General features: G+C 43.8%; 1 protein-coding gene across 1 annotated transcript in view; it reads right to left on the bottom strand.

Annotated features, from left to right (window-relative positions):
* The window catches only part of Myom2 (myomesin 2), a 142,535-nt gene that overhangs the window by 97,556 nt on the left and 24,564 nt on the right, over positions 1-20,415 (bottom strand). The gene's annotated exons all lie outside the window — the stretch shown is intronic.

Below are 20,415 nucleotides of genomic sequence, written 5' to 3'. Positions count from 1 at the left end.
TCAGGCATACCCAGGGAAGAGTGCAGCCCACAAGGATATCTGAAAATCCTCCCATGGAAGGGACTTCACTGGAGACCACAGGCTGATAGCAGAAGAGGAAGGAGCAAGAACATTCTGGAAAACAGCACATCTTAGGGGATGTTACATGTCAGCTCAATATTTGATGCTTTACTTTATTCAATCTAATCCATATGAAATATGACCATCTGAACTATATAATATCCAAAAATACATAAAATCATCAGTGAAATGTTACCTTTCGGTCACACCACATCTCATAACTGGTGTGACAATCACATTTGCCCCACAGCTTGGTACTGATTGGCCACATTGCCAGTGTGATAATCACAAATTGCCCAGCCTGGTGGGTGGTATGCTGACACCTCACCCTCCTCCAGCAAGTCAACAGAACCTTGACTGACGCAGCTTCTGAGGGATTCAAACTGAGCAAGAGAAGCGCTCACCACCTAAACACTCTGTCTGGCAACAGAGGGGGAGCAGCCCATGGAATTATAATGGCTTGATGACTTGTCCCTACCACCAGGCCTCTGAACACTTACATCCTCATCCTTGTAAAAAATATGCAGCAGAAATTTACCAGGGTTAAATCCCACAAAATTCCTACATAAGGAAAATGGGAAATAAAGGAACCATCCTAGATACGATAATATCACTCCAGAAGGACACGCTCAAAGATAGATATGCTCGATTCAAAACAGAGGAAAATACACTATGGAAGATACGTAATACACAAAAGAACAATATTAAATATATAAAAGAAAAACCTAAGAAATAAGTCAACAATACATGGAAAAATGTAAATCACTAAACCATAATGAATTTAAATTACAATATAGTAAATTACAATATAGTAAAAGAAATTGCCTTAAGAGAAATTGAAGGCAAGACCAAAAAACAATCTTCAGAAATAAAAATAAATGAAGGGACTCAAATGATTGAAGAGACCTGGGCAGATGACTCAGTCAGGAAAGCGCTTGCCATGCAAGCATGAGGACCTGGGTTTGGATTCCCAGCATTCATAGAACAGCCAGGTACATACTGTAATCCCAGCACTGAGGCAGCGGAGACAAGAGCATACTTGGGGCTTGATAACTAGCTAGTCTAGCTGAACTGATGAGCTCCAGATTCAGTGAAAGACTTGGTTGCAAAAAATAATTAATAAATAAGGTAGAGAGTAATTGAAGGGGACACTTGATGTCAACCTCTGCTCTCTACAAACCAAATTACATGCATACACACATGTATGCATAACACACATACACACTCAAATAAGAACTATTTAGGGTGCTGGAGAGATAGCTTAGCAGTTGCAGTGCTTGCCTAGGAAGCCCAAGGACTCAGGTTCAACTCCCCAGTACCCATGTAAATCCAGATGCACAAGATGGTGCATGTGTCTGGAGTTCATTGGCAGTGGCTAGAAGCCCTGGTGTACCCATTTTCTCTCTCTCTCTCTCTCTCTCTCTCTCTCTCTCTTTCTCTATTAAATAAATAAATAAAAATATTTTTTAAAACTATTTAAAAGTTGAATTGTGTGTAGTGGCATACCTATAATTTCAGCACTCATAAGGCTAAGGCAGGAGGATTGTTAGTTTGAGTTCATCTTGGGCTGGACATAATTTTACCCTGTCTAAAAAAAATTTAAAAAATAAAGAGAGACCTGAGATATTCCCCAATGAAGCCCCTGAAAACAAAGGGAGGGAAAGCGAGAAAACAAACAAACAAAAATACTGAAATTACAACTGCATGAACTTAGCAAAACTGAGTATGCATAAAATTCAAACTATCTACTGAAATAATGCAGCATTTTTCATTTATATTGATTAGGAATGACCGTCTCCAGGACATGGTATAGTAAATTTTACTGAACTTAATGAAGACCTTCAGGGCACCCACAGGCCCTTTCCCTGTCCCTTCCATAGGTGGCCCAACTTGGCAGCCAAACTTTAAATTAGGAGTTACATGTCCTTACAAAACAGTTCATGGTGATGGCAGAAAACACATGCCCTGCTCCACCCCACTGCCATGTACCTCCTCTTTGTTTTCCCTGGACTAGACTCTCAGACTCTACTTATATCTTTCAAACATTTCTAGAGTGTTCCACAGGTTTGTTTTTCATTCATATTTCAGTTCTAACCATTAGCTACCCCAAGGACTCTAAGTACCACTTTGGCCTGTTGATTTACTGTCCACATTTATTTGAGCCTTTACTAATTGGCCTGGATGTTTTCACTCTGAGGTTGTGGTATTTCATTTCATTCCCACCACTCTGAAAAGAAGTTCTGTTACAGTCATTTCTTTGTATATGTGAGGAAATGAAGGCTCTCATGGGATGCTTAAATCTTTGGGTACAGCCATGGAAAGTAAGAAAGCTGAAACTCTGAAAGGGGACTGCCTCGCAGTGTAAACCCTTATAACCTTCTAGTTACGCGCCCGCCCTGGCTGAGTTGTGCACACCCACCCCATCCTTACATGGCTTCCCTAACCCCAGTGGTACCTTATTTTATGTCAGAGGGTACAGAAGGAAATTGGGGTTAAGAAAGGTTGTAGGGTGGGCCCTGATTGGTGGAAAGTGCCCTTATAAGAGGGAGCATCCAGCACTCTCACCGCTCCATGAGAGGCCACAGTAAGGAAGTAACCTCTGCAAGCCAGGAAAGGGCCCCACCAGGAACCAGACATTCTGGTGCCTCCATGTTGGACTTGCAGCCTTCAGAAAGGTGAGAAATAAGCACCCAGGCTACAGTGTTTTGTTAGAGCAGCTGCAGCTACCTGTGCATCAGCATAACAAAGCTTGTTTGAGTCTCAGGCCTCCCACTCTGTCCATTTCAGGCAAAGGTTTCTCCCATCCACATGTAGACCCTGCTGAGCAGACAGCAAGCCCAGTGTTTTTCACCTCTGTATCTGCTCTTGGTACACATGGGTTCAGCAAATGTTCAATGGCCTAATGAAGTTCTTTTCTGAATCGGTGATGATTCATCATGATGTCAACTTGACTGGCTCCAGAAGAGTAGGAGATTAGCATAACATACTCTGTGGGTTTCTGCGGGGGCATTTCCAGGCAGGACTAACTGAGGGGGGAGAAGATCCACCCTGAACATGGGCTGGGAGCCTGGAGGGAATAAAAGGAGATAACAAAAGAAAGCTCACAACACAGATGTTCTCTTTCTGCTTCCTGGCCGCCTTGATGTGTGCTCTCTGTCACACCCTCCCCGCCAAGGTGGACTGAAACCTTTAAAACCATGAGCAAACTAAGTCCTTCTATCCTTAAATTGTTGTGCACAGGTGTTCATCACAGAGAGGAAAACCAAGTCCCCAGCAACGTTGTACTTAAGTACCTACTTAAAGTCCTTCGAGGTCCCAATTCATGAAGAACACTCACCTTATCACTGTCACTTGTACTGCGTTTCAGCTGAGCATATGTGTAGACACTCCCCCTAAGAAGTGGTGGGAGCCAAGGTCCAGGTAGTTTCACATGCACAACCAAGTCACTGATGAGGGTTTTGTCTTTTGATCCAAAATATTTATCTGCTCTAAAATCATGGGGATGTTCCATAAAACACATCGTGTTTCATATGAGATGAGCTAAGAACAACTACTGAGGATGGTTAGATGTCAGCTCTAGAAAGGGATAGTTTTGAAATTCATGGAAAGGAGTTTAAATGTATGATGACTGTTTATGACTCTCATGACAACATGATGAGGTATTCATCAAGGCCCAATCAATGGCAAATCAATTACAGACTGACTTCCAAAGGAAGGGAGCCTGTCTCTGGGCTGCACTCTGGATTCATATCCTTAGAGCAGAGTCTGAGGACAGCAGCCATCACTTCAGTCCATTCTCCTGCTATACCTCAGCCTCGGTCCAAAATGCCTCTGTGATTTTAAGGGGCTATGAAAACCAAACCAAAAATCAAAATGACATAAACTTAAAAACACTTACTAACTGGCCCCTTCAAAAGAAAAATAACATGGAGGGCTGGCAAGATAGCTCAGTGCATAAAATGCTTGCCACACAAGCATGAGAACCTGGGTTCAATCCCCAGGCCCCAAGTAAAAGCCACAAGCAGTGGCACACACTTGAACTCCCACACCACTGCAGAGGCAGAGATAGGAGGATCCTCGGGGCTTGCAGGCTAGTTAGTCTAGCCTAACTAGTGAAATCCAGGGTCAATAAGAGACTGTCACAAAAGATAAGGTCAGGGATCTAGAAGGATGGTTCAGTCTGTAAAAATGCTTGCCATATTAGTATGAAGACCTGAGTTCAGATCCCTTGTCCCCAAAACCCATGTAACAAAAAATGTAAATGTTGAGTGGACCTCACGGCCCCCTGTAGTCCCAGTGCACAGGATACAGGCAGCGCAAAACAAGCTGGCTGAATATGTAGCTCTGGGTTCCAGTGAGAGAGTCCACCTCAGTAAAATCAACAAGAAGGTGGTCCAGTTGTCGGTGGCACAGAGATTCTGAATTAAATGAGCAGCTTCTGTCCCCAAGTAATGAATGAACAAAGATGAGGGGAGGGAGTGTGGTAGGGGTTCATCTGCAAATAGCCAAGCCTGGCTTTGTCACACACAAAATGAGTTCCCAAATGGACTCCAAAATCACTGCAGTCCAGGATGCTCTCATCCTGTTGGATAAACAGAGTCTGAAACCTGTCAACAGACTTCCCACACACGCCAAAGCCCTTCATCACCCTGCATCTGACTCAAGTTCATTGTGACTTAGCAAAGGTAAGGAGTTCAGAGTTACCACCCAAATGGTCAGTAACAATGCTGCTCCTGGCTGGGGATATGGCTCAGTGGGTAAAGTGCTTGCCACACAAGCATGAGCACCAGAGTTTAGATCCTCAACATCTATGTAAAATGCCACATATGATGGCATGCACCTGTAATCCCAGCATGGGGGAGGCTAGGGGCTGGAAGTCCTTGGGGCTCACTGGTCAGTTTTTTCAGCCAGTTTGATGTGTTCTGGGTTTAGCAAGAGACCTTCTCTCAAGAAATTAGGTAGAGGGCAATAGAGGAAGACACCCACCATCAATCTGTGGCCTTCACACATACGTGCCTGCCCACCACACACACATGTCCATATGCATAGGAACATAGGTACACATGTGCATGCACACCATATACATAGGCAAAAAGAATTAAAAACTGACATGGAGAGATGGCTTAGTGGTTAAGGCGCTTGTCTGTGAAGCCTAACGACCCATGTTCAATCTCTCTCCAGATTCCACATAAACCAGATGCACAAAGGTGAGGCAAATGCAAGGTCACACAGGCCCACTAGGAGGCGCAAGCATCTAGAGTGCAATTACAGTGGCTGAGGTCCTGGTGTGCCAATTCTCTCTCTCTCTCTCTCTCTCTCTCTCTCTCTCTCTCTCTCTCTCTCTCTCTCTCTCTCTCTGTCTCCCTCTCTCTTCCTCTGTGTGTGTCTCTTTCTCTCTAAAATTAAAAATTAAAAACTGTTGCTTTCTGCCTCTCTTTTGAATTGTGCAAGTCTACCTAAGAGAACTGAGATTTATTTCCAAATCAGTCTTAAAGACTATGAGGTTTGTATGGCATTGGCATATGTGAACTTACACTTGGAAGTAACTAATGAGAATGTTTAAAGCCAAATGTTTCTGAAACATGAGAAAATGTCATAAAAGAATGCAGCACTTGGGCGGGAGAGATGGCTTAGCGGTTAGGCGCTTGCTGTGAAGCCTAAGGACACCAATTTGAGGCTCAATTCCCCAGGACCCACATTAGCCAGATGCACAAGGGAGTGCATGCATCTGGAGCTCGTTTGCAGTGGCTGGAGGCCCTGGCATGCCCATTCTCTCTCTCCCTATCTGCCTTTCTCTTTGTGTCTGTTGCTCTCAAATAAATAAATAAATAAATGAACAAAAAATTAAAAAAAAAAAAAAGAAAGAAGAATGCAGCACTAACTCTGCTAATGCAAACAAATGCCAGGCACTAAGAAGAGGGGATCTGGAGTGTTCACGTTCAGTTCAGTACACTATTTGTTACTGACTGTGATGAGCCATCTGATCTTCAAGAACTTCATAAGCATGTGCATACAAGGGGAACACAGCTTTGTAGCATACAATTATAGTAACCTGCAACCTGCACAATATTTGAGAATTCCACAATCTTCTATTGGAGGACACAGCTCTTAGTATTTATTCTCTCCAAATAAGAAGACAGTTGGCTTACTCACCAGATTTTACTTGTGTTCTGGGAGTTGGACTTGGCTATCTCTGGCCTGAGAGATCCTCATACGTATATGATTAATGCTCCTAACTGCTGAGCCAGCTCCCCAGATAGTCAGCTATTTTAACACCGAATGATCTTTGAACATTTAAGAGAAAGGTGTTGTCTTGGTAAAAATAATTGAAGTCAAGTGATCCCTTCTGATAAAATATTCTCCTCCAGAGGTAGCTATGAAAGGAAAGCTCAGAAGAGAGGAGAATCACAGAGGTCCTGGGTCTAACTAGGTCTTTAGCAGCCAATGCTTGCCAGACTCCCCACATCCCAGTGTGAAGTGCTGCACATGGCACAAAAGTGATGTTATGTCCAAAATGGTCAAACCCTGCCTCTGTTATCAGTCATACTGCGGTGTGGACTACATGGTGTGATGGAGATCAGGCTTGGCAGCATAAGGGAGCTGGCATAGAAGCAAAACCAACAGCACTCTGGCTGGAATTAGAAAAGGTGGGAATTCCCCTCAACAGTGAATAATGCTGATACTTCTTGTCACTTAGGTTGCTATTTTTCTTTTTCATTTAAGAATTGGCTGGGGCTGGAGAGATGGCTTAGTGGTTAAGCGCTTGCCTGTGAGGCCTAAGGACCCCGGTTCGAGGCTCGACTCCCCAGAACCCACGCTAGCCAGATGCACAAGGGGGCACACGCATCTGGAGTTCGTTTGCAGTGGCTGGAAGCCCTGGCGTGCCCATTCTCTCTCTCTCTCTCTCTCTCTCTCTCTCTCTCTCTCTCTCTCTCTCTCTCCCTGTCACTCTCAAATAAATAAATAAAAATAAACAAAAACAAAAACAAAAAAAAAAAGAATTGGCATGCCAGGGCCTCAGTAATTGTAATCAAACTCCACATACTTGCTCCACCTAGTGGGAATGTGTGACCCTGCACTTGCCTCACCTTTGTGTGTCTGGCACACATGGGATCTGGAGAGTCTAACATGGGTCCTTAGGCTTCACAGGCAAACACCTAACTGCAAAGCCATCTCTCCACCTCAGGATGCTAATTTTTTAAGGTTTTTTTATTTTAATTTTTTAATTTTTTCATTAACAACTTCCATGATTATAAAAAATACCCCATTGTGATACCCTCCCTCCCCCCACTTACCCTTTGAAACTCCACTCTCCATCATACCCCCTCCCCATCTCAATCAGTCTCTCTTTTACTTTTGATGTCTTGATCTTTTCCTCCTCTTATGATGGTCTAATGCAGGTAGTATCAGGCATTGTGAGGCCATGGATATCTAGGCCATTTTGTGTCTGGAGGGAGCATGTTTTATGGAGTCCTACCCTTCCTTTGGCTCTTACATTCTTTCTGCCACCTCTTCCACATTAGACCCTGAGGCTTGGAAGGTGTGATACAGATATTGCAGTACTGAGTACTGCAGTCATTTCTTTCCATCACCATGATACTTTCTGAGTCGTCCCAAGGTCACTGCCATCTGAAAAGCGAAGATTCTCAACCAAAAGTGAGAGTAGCATTAATATAAGGGTGTAAACATTAACAGAAGTGCTTACTGGGAAGTTTGATAAGCATAATATATACATTTGGCTAGACAACAGCAGACATTATACCCCTAGGGCTTATGACTACCCCTGTTTTAAGTTTTCAGTATCAGGGATGTATTCCCTTCCCATGGAGCGGGCCTCCAGTCCAATTAGAGGGCAGTTGGTTTCCTCCATAACAGATGTGCCACTATTGAGCTCGGTGGCTCATTTGGCCTGGCAGGCCAATTATAAGGCTTGCAGTGTCCACTGATGAGTATCATCACTGGTGATTTCTCTTTCTCTCATTGAACTGCATGCAGAATGGCTTCTTCCAGCTTTCTGTCATCTGGTCTACATGGAGGAGGTTATCAGCTTAGTTCCAGCAAGATTTTGCAGTGGCCTTGCAGCCCAAGTATATGGAATCTTCAGCAATAGGGTCTTACCATCTATTCCTGGTGGGAAACCAAGGGCCTCGGCAATGGCCTATAATATTTTGGGGGCATCAGGGATCTCCCTGGCCAACAACTCACTAGAAGATATCCCATCCCTGGCACTGAAAATTTTCTAGCCACAATCTACAGCTCCTGAGTGTTCCATTGTCCAAAAAAGTAGGATTACATATGTTTTATTTATATCCTCTTAGATTTTGATTAGCTGTCCCTCCACCTTTTCTTTGCTCAATCTCTTCCCCAGACCCAATTTTTGGCCTTTTCACCCCCATTAATCTATTCTTCTATTTACGTATATATACAATACCATCCTAGTAAGTACCCCCCCCCTTCCTTTCTCTTCCCCTTCTATCTCTTTTCTAGCTTACTGGCCTCTGCTACTGAGTTTTTTTCCTTCTCACACAGAAGCCCAGTCATCTGTAGCTAGGATCCACATATGAGAGAGAACATTCAACGCTTGGCTTTCTGAGCCTGAGTTACCTCACTTAGTATAATACTTTCCAGATCCATCCATTTTCCTGCAAATTTCATAACTTCATTTTTCTTTACCGCTGAGTAGAACTCCATAAATGTGCCATATCTTCATTATCCATTCATCAGTTGAGGGACATCTAGGCTGGTTCCATTTCCCAGCTATTGTGAATTGTCAGGCTGTTAATTTTTATACTACAGATGGCAAACACTATTTTTTGGCCTGCCTGGATAACTTATTTGGGCTTTTCTGAAGGGCAAACAGACCCTATTGATTAGAGGATCTTCTAGGTCCCTCATTGGAGCTTACATAGAAGCAAGCACACACCAGGGACATCCCTTGCTGTCTTATCAACACCTACATGTCACTATGGGATACTCTTCTTCCCCACAGCATACACTACACCAAAAATAAAAATACAGCTTAAGCCGGGCATGGTGGTGCATGCCTTTAACCCCACACTAGGGAGGCAGAGGTAGGAGGATCATCATGAGTTTGAGGCCACCTTGAGACTACGTAGAGAATTCCAGATCAGCCTGAGCTAAAAGTGAGGTCCTACCTCGAAAAACCAAAACAAAAATACAGTTCAAGTCTTTCATTAGTAAAAATTTATTGCAAGCATCCCATTTAAATCAGGTACATCTAACCTGCAGTGTACAGGTCACATGCATTCCAGAATAAATACATTTATTTGTCCATGTCAACATCATATCATGATGTCAGAAGTTTGGAAACTCCTGATTTAAATAATATAAAGTGAACTTAAAATAGTTCTGAAATGCATCACTGTTTCAACTTGGTCTTTGTAGCTTGACTGTGATTTAAAATATTTTTATCTCTCTAATTCAATATCCCATATACATTTTCTTCACATTTGGTCCAAAGGTTGCAATGCTTTCTACATACCAGTAGGGTGTGGTGTTGGACATGGAACTGCTTCTCTTATATAAGCCTTGGATGGGAAATTTCTGTATCTTTGGAAAATCTTGGGAGAAACCACAGAACTAGCAAAGCCTTTCTTGAGCATTTCATGCTACCTAATTGCTTTACAGTAAGAAACCAATGGCAGAGATTAGAAATGGCCCAGACTAAATAAAACAAATCTCTTGCACCACCAGAAAGTGTACAAGTGCCCCAGGTCAAGTAGTAAGTAGTATGTATCTATGTCCCTCAACCTAAACCCCAGGGGCCTAATCCAGGTGCTGGTGTCAGGAGTAAGGCCTGGGAGTGGTGAGGTTGGGTGAAGGTGCAGGGAGGCTTAGGGTGGTGATAGATGTGGCTGCATAGCCTGTACTTGGCACTGTGTCAGCCTGTGGCTGGCGTTCCACTGTGATAACTTCGTACGCTGGCTGGGGTGGGTTTCTAGGGATGTACACAGGATATTAAGATTTTGTGTGGCAAAATACGTTTAGCAGGTGAGATGAGTTACATTTTAAATATAGTGCCAGTGAGGTCAGGTAGTCTCTGTGTGGGCATCACCCATCTAGGTTTTTCTGGAGGGGTTCACTCAGCCCCTCAGGGTGGGTGCCCTGACCATCTCACATTCGTTTCTATCTGTGTGACTGGGAATATGTGAAGGGAATTCCGGGTCTGTAATGGCACAGTATCCCAAGACAACACAAGAAAAGTAGAAGCTATAGGAGAGAGATGTCCCCACATCTGTCAGTGCCATGCCATATTTGCACCAATGGCTCTCAGCTTTGTTTGGACAAGTCACAAGTAGAAAGCCATGCAGTTCAACCCGGGTCACAATGTGAGGGTGACAATTGACAATTACTTACCCAGATTCCTATGATAAGCTCTGGTGCTGGTTTTTCTACCCTATTTCTACCGTTGTGTGTGGCTGTGTCCCCTCTGGTTGCACTGACTAATAGGTCACCTGCAGAAGATGGAACTTGAGCTGGAGAGATGACTCAGCAGTTAAGATCACTTCTTGCACAAGCATGAGAGCCAGAGGAGACCTGAGAGACTGCTCAAATTCAATCCCCAGGATTCACATAAATAGCTGGGTATGGCCATGTGTAACCCCAATCCAGTAAGGGAGCAAAGACCTAAGTTTATACAAAAAAAAAAAAAAAAAGTAAGTTCTAGGATCACTAAGAATTTCCAGCTCATATAACAAGGAATAGAAGAACAACAGTGTGTGAAATCCAGCGATCTGCTCCAGCCCTGCAGGCAAGCACACCCTGCCACACTGACCCATATATATTCCTGCACCATATCCACACCATACGCACACATGCACACACACGCTCGCAAAAAAAGTAAACAAAAGAAGGTGGAACTCTCTGATCTGCTAGACAGCTATGCAGCAGGTCTCTGTTTCTAGATGCTCCCATCACTGGGTGGTGGCTTTGGTGGGAAATACTCCATATTCTAAATTTGTTTTTACTCTCTTGATGCATTTCAGTTCAACTAGGCACTGCTGACATAGGGCATAATTTCTTATATCAATGCTCAGATTGCCTACTGACATCTGAAGTTCAGAATGTTTATATAACTTCTTAGAATTTACTATTTCAAGTTTTGCATTCTTATTTTTGACACTTTTATACCTGTATGTAAGGTATTTTGATCTTATCCTATCATTACCTTCTCTTATCCCCCTCCCTCCACTAACTCTTATTTTCCCCAACCACTTCCTTCGTACTTTCATGCTTTCTTTTTTTTTTTTTTTTACCCTAATTCAACTCAGTGAGTCCTTAGTCTCATTTTTAAACAACAAAACCAAACTCTCTGAGCTATGAAGCAGGGACTCTGGGAAGCTGCCTTTTGTTAGACCACTACCTTAACAAAAGAATTCACCATGCTGGGCATGGTAGCGCATGCCATTAATCTTTAATCCCAGCACTCAGGAGGCAGAGGTAGGAGGATCACCATGAGTTCGAGGCCACACTGAGACTGTGTAGTGAATTCCAGGTCAGCCTGAGCTAGAGTGAGACCCTACCCTGAAAAACCAAAAAAATAAAAAATAAAAGAATTCAACCAAATAAGCTCAAACAAGTGAGAACCTGCTTGGTCTGACCCGCACCTATGAACTGCAGTTCCCAGGGAAAAGCCACACCTACATTAAACATTCTATAAGGCTGCTTGACTGATTGGAACCTGTGTGACTACAGAAAGTTGGAATGTTGCAAACCCAGAGCCAAATTATCTTGGGTTATCTGTAGCCTTAGAAATAGCTATTCTTTGTCCACCTCTATGTCTGACCTAACATCATTGTTACTATCAGGTAAATCCTTTAGACTATACCAACCAACCCTTAGCTCCCATCAACTAAAAAGCTAAGACTGTCATAAGATAGCTTCTGTTACCTATAGCAGATTTCCTTGCTTTGTTGCAACCCACATATCTGATGTTTCCAGCAATGTATTTTAAAGTGCTTTGATTTATGACTTTCTTTTATCCTATATCTATACAAGCTTCATGAGACTGTTCCCCTGTTGTAATATGGTGCTTGCTATATCCTGTATATATGTTTTCAGATCAGAGTCACTCATTTGTCTCTGCAATAAACTCTTTTATTCCCTTTGAGGTTAGAGTTGTGTTCTTTAAATCATTTTTTTATTTTAATTTTTATTTATTTGAGAAAGAGGGAGAGAGAAAATGAGCCTGACAGGACCTCTAGCTGCTGCAAACAAACTCCAGACACATGTTCCACCTTGTGCATATGGCTTATGTGGGTCCTGGGGAATCAAGCCTGGATCTTTTTTTTTTTAACTTTTTTTAATTTTTACTTATTTATTTGAGAGCGACAGAGACAGAAAGAAAGACAGATAGAGGGAGAGAGAGAGAATGGGCGCACCAGGGCTTCCAGCCTCTGCAAACGAACTCCAGACACGTGCGCCCCCTTGTGCATCTGGCTAACGTGGGACCTGGGGAACCGAGCCTTGAACCGGGGTCCTTAGGCTTCACAGGCAAGCGCTTAACCACTAAGCCATCTCTCCAGCCCAAGCCTGGATCTTTTGACTTGGAGGCAAGCACCTTAACCACTAAGACATCTCTCCAGGCTGAGAGTTGTAGGGGTTTTTGTTGTTGTTGTTGCTGTTGTTATTTGTTTTTGGTTTTTCAAGGTAGAGTCTCACTCTAGCTCAGGCTTACCTGGAATTCACTATGTAGTCTCAGGGTGGCCTCAATTTCTTGGCGATCCTCCTACCTCTGCCTCCTGAGTGATGGGATTAAAGGTGTGAGCCACCACACCCAACTGAGTTGCGTTTTTATCTGGAAATCATGTCATTCCAAGATTGTGCAGCATCACTCGGGCTTATCCTCATTCTAATTTTCACAGTTCCTTCAGGGTATTAGCTCCTGGCACTGGACCACTCCTGCAAGACCTTTTATAGCTGCCCATGGTCTTCCTAGAGGCTGTTGCTGTCCAACATCTGGACCCCCTGTGAGCCTATAGTCATGGCCTGGTTTCATCTCTTTCTCCTTAGCTTCTCTTGGTTCACAGCAGACCACAGTGCAGCCACATTAGCTGTGCTCCCAGCCTCCAAACTTGCCGTGAGTTGTCTCTGCCTGAAATACCTGGGTACAGCCTGTTGTGGCCTCCAGGGCTATCCCCTAATCACACCACATACCAGAGAGGCCCAACTCTCCTGAAGAACACATGGTTAGGGGCAAAACACTAAATGTTATTGGAGGTTAATTTCTAAGTCTTTACTATAAGCACCCTTTGATGTTTTTGTGGGGAGGGGACTGGAATGTTTTTGTTTACTCAGTGAATGAGGTAAATTTTCTAGGGAAGGCCAGTCTGCCTCTTTATTGACAGCTGACAGATCCTTCCCTCATATCTGGATGCCTTGGGTCTGTACAACTGCAGCTAAGATCCGAGGATGCAAGCATCCAACATAGGGAAGCTAGCTATACTAGCTGGCTTGGAAGGCATCAAAGCTTGCTCTAATCTGAGCATCCAGACCTTTAAGTCTCTAGTTCTCAGGAATACAGTTATAACTGCTGAGGTTTAAAAGCCTGGTCTCTGAGCCTCTGGCACTCAGGAGCTCAGAGTTGTCAACACAGAACAGGTTCTTCTGGCTTGTTCCTCATTTCCATCTGAGTAGAGCAGTCTGGCCCCCGCTGTTTATGAAGGTGGTAGTTTTGCTGCCATCTGGGTGGGGATCCATGTTGGACACCTCAAAGAGCATCTCATACATCTCTTCCACTCTCACAGACAGAACTCAACAACTGATGCCTTCTAATGCTTTTCTGTTATCCATCACTTCCCTGAATCCAGACCTCTGACCCTTTAAACACAAATAAAAATGTATTTGTATTTTGCCAAATGAATGACCAGTAACATGGACAGATACTGAGAGTTAAAGACACTGGCAAGGGGCCACCAGAGATAGACAGACAGAGAGCACACAGGACCACCTGTTCCTCAGTGCAAGTCAGGCTCCAAAAGGAGCCTAAGATGCTGGTTATAGACTGCCAATACTCCAGCTTGATCTACTGACAAGAGTATGGTCAGCAGGTTTCAGGAAGCCCTTTAATTGTTAACAACAGTGCAAGGAGCCAAAAGACCAAAGTCTCTTCATTCACTATAGTGGCCTGCCTCTATAAGCAGTGGAGAGGTCACTAGGGCCTAGCTAATTTGTTCCCAATGGCATCAGACTAGAGCAGACAGCCAGGAGAAAATTCAATGGGAAGGCCAGCCAGAGAAAGAGTATCTGTCTGTCCAGCAGCCTTACTACCCTCCCTACAAAGAAGGGACAATGGGTACTTCTCTGTCTGTTTTTTCTGTTCTATGTTGGACAGAGGGTAAACTGTGAAGGGCAGGACCTGTGGAAGAAAGTGTCTTGTGTACTGAGTGTGGCTCAGGGCTCAATGATGTCATGATAAAAGTCCCTGGGAGGACAAGGAGCTAGGGAGTGGGGGAGGGACAGGAAAAATACAGAGAGAAAACAGGAAACTGCAAGGCAGATGCTTGCAAACTCTGAAGTGCTTTTATTTCCTAGGAGTTCTGTCCTGGCTGTCCTGGGTATTGGAAGGACCCTGAAGGGCTCTGTGGCCTGTGGAGATCCGGGCAGGCCTGTTTCACTGTTGTTACAGATAGGAAGTAGGAGTAAGGTAGCCCTCATTTTTAGGAATCTAGTCAGGGTTACAGGCCCTAAAGAAATAAACATGTCTACATCTCCTGACAGCTGATGAACATGGAGATTTTATAATAAATTGAATATTACTAACAATAAGTCCAGAGAACAGAGCCTAGTGGCTGAAATTCCAAAATCGTTGACTCACCAAGATGTTAGATGACTCCCAGCCTTTTTCTGGCGGGGAGGAGGGGGTCTTTTACTTTCTTGTAACTCTGGTTCTTTCTCCTTCTAGGAACATTTTGGAAGAACCCATATACTTGCCTAACTCATCAATCTGTCAAAAGCCCCAACATACAGTTAAAGAACCATCCCAATCCACCCTGACTTTATGTCTAATTCTCATCTCTAAGCGTATAAGGACCCCTGATGCAAATCACCAAGCAGTTAACAGCTTGGGCTCCCTTCCATCTTGAGGTTTTTGTGCTTTACTTTCTAAAAGTAGAATCTTACTTAACTTGACCATTTGCCATGTCTGCACTCGTCACAAACTTGAGAGCCACTCTCTTGGGAGTATTTGAGTGTCCTGTGCTCTATTACAGCTGAGCTAAGCCAGTCCAGAGCTAAAAAAAAAAAAAAAAAAAAAAAAAAAAAAAAAAAAAAAAAAGTCTCTATCATTCTCAAAAACCATAATATTACCATGCATGCTGTAGATTCCTATACTGGGGCTTTGAAGCACTGAGAGATGGTTGTAAAACACATGTCCCTAATGTCCCATGGTCCATTTCACACCAAAGGAAGCTGACTGGGGCAATCGAAGGGGCTTCCTACATGAAAAGACAAAGTCTCCAAACTTCAGTCACAAAGTCACATAATATCTCAAGAGTAAACATATCTAAACAGCAACTGTGGCATGGTGACTATTTAACTCTTGACATAAGAATTCCCCATTAATCTCATGAAAGAAAGAATATTTATGAATTCAAGGACTTTCTACCAAGTTACCTACCTATTTTTTTTTTTCCAGTGACGTCTGTTGTCTGAAACCCAAGAGGAAATATTAGATTAGAGTCTGTTAACCCACATGCAGATGTTGCAGGAACTGTTCCTGGAGAAATATAAACAAGCATCTGCTCACTCCATATAGGGCGCCAAAGACAGACTGATGTGGTAATTCCACTCACCGTCTATCTTAGAGACCAATGAGCTTACTGTGCTTACTTATAGGAGTGTTGGTGAGGAGTTATCTAAAGTAGCATGGGTGAGCCAAAGTAGATGCACCACTATGGATAGCAACTTCCACATGGCTGCATGGATGAATTAAGTGACCTTCTACCCTCTATACATTCCAGTATCTCCCAAGACCATGTGCAGCTGGTACACAATTACATACAGATAGCAGGGAGGTACAGGATGGAGTGGCCCAGATCTCAGATGAGGCTCTAATGACCCTCTTTCAACAGGCTGGATCTCAAGGGTCCCTTGTGAGTAGTCACAGATGCTCTGATGAAGATGCAGGACAACATTCTACATGGCAGTGTATTTAAGTGATGATGTGATACTGAAACATGCTGATGAACAAGATGCGTATTTGTGACACATTAATTTATCCTTAGATTGTAGATGTAAGAAAAGTTTTATCATTAGTGTTTAGGTTTCAAAGAATCTCCAAATTATGTTATGAAAACAGAAAATGCTCTGTTAGACTACACTGATGTGGTTAACGTGACATTTGTAGGAAAACAGATTTTAAGTGTTAATCTGTCTCTGTTCCCATCCCCACTCCCTGCTGAACTACTCCCTCTGCTCCAAAACTAAGGTTTCTTACACTCGTCAACCTTGGCCTGCAGAGCAAATGGCTTTACAAGAACACAGGAGTTTAAGAAAATAAACATGGCAGGGTGAGAACTTATTTCTGGCAAATAATATGCTAGGTCTGGAAATCTCCATGACAAGGACATGTTCCATAAGTTTGACCAGCCATCAGGTTTTTTAAAATATATATTTTTATTTTATTTATTTCACAGAGAGGGAGAGAAGCAGGGGGAGAGAGAGAGAAATGGGCACACCAAGTCCTCCAGTCACTGCAAACAAACTCCAGCTGAATGAACCACCTTGTGCATCTGGCTTACGTGGGTTCTGGGAAATTGAACCTGGGTACTTCAGCTTCACAGGCAAGTGCCTTAACCACTAAGCCGCCTCTCCAGGCCCAGCCATCAGTTTCTTAACGTGTATAAAATGTGAAATCTCCCATCTCTATAATGGCTTACGCTTCATCGAAGTTTTACTAGAATGATCCATTCTGAGGATGACACCGAGTTTACTTTTCATGCTTGGGGATGTAGTGATGTTCATGCTGTAGCATGAAAGCAGCAGCACTGGGCTCCATGTGCCCATGGGGGATGCTCTGGGATGCTCGGGCACTGTTACTCTTGTGGACAGCTGACACCAAGGCCTTCATGTCTGCAGCAGAACCAGAGCCCACAGCCCCTGATCATTCTAACTTAGGTGGGGTTTTTGTTGTTGTTTGTTTTTTTTCCCTTCTAGGTAGGGTCTCACTCTAGCCCAGGCTGACATTCACATAGTGAATTCCTCATCCTGGTATTGAATTCACAGCAATCCTCCTACCTTTGCCTCCCAGGTGCTGGGATTAAAGGTGTGCGCCACCATACCAGGATCACTTAGGTTTTGATAGCTCTGCTTAGTATCCAGATTCGATTTCTTTCATGAGAGCTGTTTTGGGTTCTGGTTTCTTGTATGTGTGTACATGTACGTGTGTGTGTGTGTGTGTGTGTGTGTGTGTGTGTGTGTGTGTGTGCATGTAGAGGCCAGAAGTTAATGTTATAAACTGTTAGAATTTTCCTCAACTGCTTTCCATCTTATTTTTTGAAACAAGGTCTTTTGTTGAACCCAGAGCTCACCAATCAGGCTTTGCCAACTAGCCAACAAGCCCCAGGCATTCTCTTGTTTCTGGCTTTACAGGCTAAGCCAACTTCCAAGTACCTGTGTTTTGTTTTCCTAAGTTTATACGTAAGTGTTAGGAAGCACACTTTGTTCCAATGCATGTCTGTTATTCAGAGTGTGCCACTTACTCCTTCTGCTTGGTCTAGTTCTGGTATGGCATCCACTACACATGCACGCACATATGCACACATGTGTGCACATGCACACCCCCCACACACACACACACATCCTTGCTCTGAGCTGTTGGCTCCCTGCAACACTTGACTAGTGTCTGCAGCTCAACCTGGTCTCCTTGTTTGGGTCACTGACTGGAATATATAATTTTATACACCTGTGTATATGAAGAGTCCACTTAGAAACTTCCTGTACAAAATACATGATTTCTTTCTATAAGAATTAAGAGATTAGAGTTAATATAGTATGTGAACAAATATAAATTATTTTATTGTTTAATTGTTGAAGATTAATCCCCAGATCAGAAACTTTTAGAGAAAAATGAATGAATTTGACAAGCAAAAAAAGGATTGCTAGTCAACAAAAAATCCCCACCCAAAAAGCTAGTTTGTCAGTGGGAGAATACATTTTACATCTCTAAAGTAAGAAAAGTGGTAATATTGGGCTGGACAAATGGCCTACCCATTAAAGCATTTGCCTGAAAGCCTAAGGACCCAGGTTCAATTCTTCAGAACCCATATAAGCCAGATACACATGATGGTGCATGTGTCTGGAGTTCATTTGCAGTGGCTAGAGGTCCTGGCACACCCATTCTGTGTCTGTCTCTCCCTCCCTCCCTCCCTCCCCCCCCCATAAATAACTGAATAAAATATTTTTTTTAAAGTGGAAATATCTAAAAATGACAAGAAACTATAAACAAACAGAAAACACCTAGCATCACATCTAGTAAAAAAAAAAAAAATCATTCTGATTTATTTACAAAATCCTGAAACTCAACAGAGAGGACACTTGCTCTCTGAGATGTTCAGGTTCAATGATTCTATTGCAGAAGAAAATGCTTAAGAGAAACCTAGACAGACCAACAGCAACTTCAGGCTGCTGAGTTTCATCTTGCGCTCACTTTCCTTTTCTCCATGAAGAGATGAAGGTTTGAAAGGAAAAATGAGGACTGGGGAGATGGTTCAGTGGATAAAGTGCTTGCCATGCCATCGTGAGGACCTAAGTTCAAATCAGCATGCTCCTGAGGTCCCAGTGCTGAGAAGGTGGAGATAGGATTTCTGGGGGTTGCTGGCTAGCTAGTCCAGCCAAATGAGTGAGTTCTTGGTTCAGTGAAAGAGCCTGTCTCAAAAAATAAAATGCATGGTGTTGACACCCAACATTGACCTCTAGCCTCTACAAACATACATACCCACATGCATGCAGACTCTCACACACAAGCCCCCACAAATACAAACATGCATAAACGAGTGCATGCACATCCACATGGGAAAATTATGTGCAAAGACCCTTTACAAGTTAACAAGTTTTCACTCCAAGGTTACATTAAACTAGTCAAAGAAGTGTTTGGATCACAGATTTCTCTCTGATTTCCAGTATGCTGCAAGCTTGGTGTCTGCTGAGACAGGTCTTGGGGAGCTAAGGAAGACAGAAGACAGCATGGACCTGGGCTTGGAAAGGAGCTGGGTGGTGACTTTCTGAACATGGTGAGAATGTGACAGCCATACTTACTGTCTTTGGTGGCAGTAAGTATGACCCCAACACACAGAACTAGCAGCATCATCGGCTCCAGGCAATGGCTCCAGGTCTCCATCACTGAGCCGCCTGTCCCCAGGAATTCTTCTCAGGCATAGAGCTAACCAGTCTATGTGCCCTGGTGGTCCAAGACTGCTGCCAGCCTCTCCTTTTCCAATGGAGACGATGGTGACTGGGGTCAGAGTCAAGACTAGTGAGCCTAGAAAACCTGGAGTCTCATTAGAGAAGTGGCATTTAACATTTAACCTAACCCACCCCCCACACCCTAAACCAGTGTGCTGGTAGCCTCAAGGCTCCAGCAAGCTCTGGACCTCTGCAGTTCCCTCCTGTCATACACAGGAAATGCCTCTCTTCTACAGACAAGCATCTCCTGCTAGGGAACCAAGCATGCACCTGTCTACAGGAGGCAGAATGGGGGTTGCCCTCACTTTCCTTCCAAGAAAGGAATGTGGCACCCTTCCCCCCATGTTGGGCTCTTCTTGGGGTCTGCCTCTGTGAGAGCAGCCTTGTGGTCCTCTGGGGTTTGTGGACTCCCTTCCCAGAAGCTTCTGCCCAGACTGGTGAATGTGATCCCAGCGCATTCTCACGGCACCGGGCATAAGCCAACCCTGTACCAACCATCCATCACCGACACCAACACATGTGCCTCTGGGTCCACTCTGCTCAGCTGCAGAGCCTGTCCTTGTTGTTGTCAACTTCCGGAGGGTGGCAGGCAACCATGTGGTATAGATGCCCCCTCACTCGTGCACTGTGGAATCCCAGTGGTAATGTGCCATGCTCATGGAAGGGGTACCAGGGAGCTTTCTTCAGAGCCCTTTTCAAGGGAGTGTGGGTGATTGATGTGCCTGTATGTATCTTGTGCCTGTATGTATCTTGTTTTAAGATGTTTAAACATGCTAGGACTCACTGCTGGGAAGAGACACCTCTCCCTTCCCCACAGGTTCAGCCAGTTTCTAGGGGACAGTGGCACAGGTTTGGCCAACACATTGTCCCTCCAACAGAGCAACCCATTCTGGGTGAGGATCCACCCACCTTTCTCTGAATCTCAGATGTTAA

The sequence above is a fragment of the Jaculus jaculus genome, chromosome 12 (assembly GCF_020740685.1).
Source record: "Jaculus jaculus isolate mJacJac1 chromosome 12, mJacJac1.mat.Y.cur, whole genome shotgun sequence".
Classification (NCBI taxonomy): Eukaryota; Metazoa; Chordata; class Mammalia; order Rodentia; family Dipodidae; genus Jaculus; species Jaculus jaculus.
This window is presented reverse-complemented; position numbering and strand designations above follow the sequence as displayed.